Genomic DNA, 4,912 nt, shown 5'->3' on the forward strand with positions numbered 1-4,912 from the left:
TCAACTTTTTATTTCCCTCTTGTGCTACTTAAAAATATCATCCTCATCCATAGACATCCATATTATGATAATGTAAAATGTCCTTCCTTTATATTGAGTTTATAAATTAATTTTGTGAGTCTATTGTTAGACCTTCTCAACTAATCATTGTAGGACCATATTAGGAACAAGTTATACTTAACGATAACATTAATATTCTTCCTTTCAACTTGAATAACTTTCTATACATGTAATATTATGATGAGATAACTTATCCATGTCATTAGCAACATGTCTTCTACACATCCTCAATGTCACTTCTTAGAATAACAATTGTGCTAAGAGATATAATAAGTTTACCCAAACATGCCTCTATAAACTCTATCTTAGAACATACATCACCAAAACTTACATAACTTCTACCAAGCTTATCATTTCACCTTTCAACATTAACTGCATATACTAGATACTTGTGCATATCTCCCATAACCTCAGATAGTTAGAATACTCAACTAGTCATTCGCACCTACTTGATCTTTATGTTGTTCCTCTATCAGATACCATAGAAAACTACTATGTTGACATCAATGACAAACTCAGTCATGAATGTAACATATCATCATAGTAACATATCTACAATACTCTCGCATAGGAATATCATCAGCATTCATGCTTCCAACAATCTCTCAACATTTCTTTTTGCAAATTTCTACTAGGTCAACTAAGACCATAATATACTTTTCCAACTTAGAGTAAACATCTAGGATGTAGATCCTAATTAGTCAGGTAATTATTTTGTAAACAAAATAATTCCTTTACCTCCAATTTTGATTTTCTCTTAATCTTAACTATCTTTTATTCATACTATTTATACTGATGTCTGAGCTTGTACACATCATCATCAATAGATATATAACATCATACAAACAAGTTATACGTTAAATATTGCTCTATGTTCATGATTGATAATCATAGAACAACTTTCACTAAAGCTTGAATAACAAGTGTTAGAGTTAGTATTCCTACACACAACATTAGCCACATGTCCAACATACTTCTTTATTCCTCCATGTAACCTTGTTAGTCATAATATGACATCAGTAACAAGTTACACACAAAATAATACACTAATGTAAAATAATTTCATACTTAGAAAATTTTTTGGGTACCAAAAGCTAATTATATTTATTTCTAAGATTTTCTATGAGCATGTACATCATGTGTTGCCATAAATGACAACAATTACATATCTTCATTAGCCAATTGTTAACAATCTCCCCGTTTGGCATTGATGAAAACAAAATAGGGAAAATTGACTAAGTGTCAAAACTTGTCCAAATTAATGATCTTTAAGAATTGATCCATCTTACATATGCTCGCTCTTTTGATATGATTTCATACCTTACCTTACTTACAATTTTCTTATGCATCTTCTCCCCCTTTAACATTAATCGCAAAGGTCAAAATTTCAAAAAAGATGTCAAAAACTATGTTTATCTATCTTAAGCTAATAAATTCTTCATGCAATCATAAAAACTTGCCTTGAGAATGTTCAAACCTTTTACCCAAGTGTCCTTGGCTATTTTAGCAAAAGTGATAATTGCACATAGGGAATATGATGCAATCTCTACTACATTGAGATCAGAGTATAAGAACTTTGAATAGGTGTCCTTGGCATTAACACATTCCTCAAGTTGTCTCTCAATAGTTGATATCTTCAAAGCAATAGACTCTCTAAATTTTGATATTCTCTTGAAAAAAAATTCTTTCTTAAGTTCTAGTTTCCTCATATCACTATGAATATTGGCCACTTTTCCTTCAAATTAATCAACTTTGTTGGAAGGTTATTGTATCTGGCTTGTTATAAGAGCTTCTAGCTTACTCAGCTTTCCTTCAATCTTACTGTCAAAATCCTGGGTCAAATTATGAGATAAAGTAACCTTAATGTACAATACCTTTCCATCTTATTTACATCTCTAAAGCTTCTTGATACAAGTATCAAGACTTAGCAAATCATTCTTGATATTTTAACAAATGGTGCTAAATAGATTAGCATCATGAGAAAACTAGGCTTTTTATTTTGCAACATTCAACAAATTTTTAAATTCTTCATCAAAAGATTTTAACACTTCTTGTGCCCTCTATTCAAGATCTGCCTTTGTATGCTTGACTACTAGAGTACTATGTAATTTATTAGTTACCTCCATTAAGGTTCTTTACTTTTTTGTTCTTCTCCATTGGTTTTGTTAGAGATGAGATCAAGATAGTTTAATCATCATCATCACTTGTTAGGCTTACAAGAGAAAATGGAATATATGAACTAGATGGTTTAGTTTCATCTTCCTCTTTTTTCTTCTTTGCTACCTCCTTAGCTCTTCTCTTTTCTTTCTCTTTCTCCTCCTTTTCTGTTCTTTCCTTCTCTTTCTTTTATTCTTGCATTTTCCTTTTCATCTATTCTTCAAGGAATTTATGCCTCTAATTTCCTATTTTTTCTTCAATTTGTTCAAACTAATCTTGAATGATCTTGACCTAAGATTTAGGCTAATTGAAAGTTTCAAGAGGGTTAGTGTCATCAATGTTGATAGTAATATTGGTCTGGTCAATTTGCATGGTGTCACCACTTACTAACATTTCTAAAGTTTTAGGCATTTCCTTTGATTTTGTCACCATCTATTTGATAGCTACATCTGTTTAACTTCTTATTGTATTCTTCTCACCTGTTGTAAATAGAAATGATCTTACCTTGTTCCTCAAGTAGGGTGCTAGCTTGTTTAACAATTTCTTGACTTCTTCCTCATTATCTATTCTGCATATAGTCCTTAATAGACTTCCAAAGTTCCATATCCTCCTCTCAAGCTAGTGGTTTCTTCTCTATAAGTTTGTCATAGACTTTCTAATTTATTGTACCTTCAATGTCCTCTAGTTTTAGATTGTTAGCAATAATATATCTCACAATAGAGATATCAATCTGATCTTTCTCAATATCCTTATATAAATCATATAATTTGTTCATTTGAACAAAGTTCCTTTCATTAGCAATGGCTGAGTTGATCTTCTCAATCTTTAGCTTCCAAGGTTGCCTTGCCTTTCTTGCTGATTGTTTATAAACAATAACTTTTTTTGCTTGTTTTACTTCTTATTCTTCTTCTTCTTCTTTTCTAGATTCCACAATTGTCAACAATGACTTTTGTCTTTTTCCTAGTCTAGTAACTTGTTGCTTAACTCTTTAGTCTTGGTAGTCATAGCTTCTACTAATCTTTCATATTTTCTCTTTGCCTCACATGGTTGTTCAGCTGATACTATAGCATATTGAATGCTCTATTCTGAAGAAGTTTCTACAATAGACACACCAAATGGTTGCCCAATTGATAGTGGTTAAACTTACATTATTCCTTGATTCATTGTTTACCTAACTACCCGTGTCTCACTTTCTATCATACCAGCCTTAGTTATAGATTTCTTCATTATTGTCTCAATATTTTTGTGAGATGCTTTCTCTAAGGATGCTTGATAAGCTAACTAAGCAATCTCTTCATTTTTCCCAAATCTATACTCGACCTTGTCCTTTATGGAGTTCAACAATAGATCAATATATCTAATTATTACATCAGAACATAATTCATAACATAAGAGATCAAGGAATATTTCCTGAGGTTCTACTAGTTGAATATGAGTTAAATTTGTATCAACCATAACACATATATCATTTTTGAATATTTCTACAATTGTAAGTGCAATTTTGAATCTTTGTTTCATCCCATTCTGAAATATTTTCATGATTAAATTTTTGTTGTCCAAGATTTTGTCTATTGGATGTCTTCTACATACATCTGTAATATTTTCCATGGTACATCTCTCACTACTCATAATCTATGTAACTAATAAGTATGGAAATCTCTTAAGTACATGAAAGAATATATGATTAATTAATGACTAGAATCTAAACACACCATTCTTGGTTCTCTTGATTTTCTCTAAGTTTTCAATGAGTTTTATTCTTAGAATTTCACTTAAGTTAACTTGTTCTTTCTCAACACAAATCTTATAAGCTACATAGATGAATCCTATTAATAATTCATCAATTTTAGAACTTGTACAAATAGAATAGGCAATGATTCTTCTTAGGAATCTTACATCTATTGGATATAATTGTCTAATTGTGTGTTCTCTTTGATGTCACCCAAATGTCATATTAGTTGTCAATTAGTGCTTACCAAGCTCACTTGGTTAGCAAGATAGTTTTCCTTGTCCACCAAACATCTTGAAGCTTACTTTATGAAGATAGTGTCTATTGAGCTCACTCGGGTGTTGAAGGAAATTATGGCAGAAGATAGTGTCTACCAAGTTCACATGGTTAACAAAGGAAACTTGGATAGGGTTCGTGCTAACTGAGTTCACTCAGTTGCCAAAGGATTTTTGCAAATTCACAATGTTAACCAAGCTTCTATTGGTTAACATAGGAAATCATCAAAGAGCTAGTGTTTACCGAGTAGGGTTAGCTAATGAAGGATTTTTTATCTTAGCATATGAAGCTTAATTATTTTGAGTACTGTTTCTAGCCAACTATGATGATGAATATTAGTGATTGTAATTTGTATTGATCTGACTTGACAATTTGGAAGGTATAAATGTAAGGTCAAGTTGTGGTTTTCAAGCGTGTGTGTAAGTGTGTTGATTGAATTAAGAAGGAAAGAGTAAGAATGAAGTTGAAGGATAAGTAGATATCCTTGTGGAGTAGAAAAGTATTATTCAAATAGGAAGGATCAAGTATGAACTAGAGCAGAGATCTATAATTAACAATTCAGTTGTATCACAATCAAGTCATATCATTATTCCTCTCTAACCATTGTAAATCCTCTAATAAGGTGACAGTTCCATTGAATTGTTTTAAGACCTCTCACAAGGCCACTCCTAACATGGTGATTAAATCCTC

The sequence above is a fragment of the Cupressus sempervirens genome, chromosome 2, assembly GCF_028749045.1.
Source record: "Cupressus sempervirens isolate cs-2001-9-10 chromosome 2, ASM2874904v1, whole genome shotgun sequence".
NCBI lineage: Eukaryota > Viridiplantae > Streptophyta > Pinopsida > Cupressales > Cupressaceae > Cupressus > Cupressus sempervirens.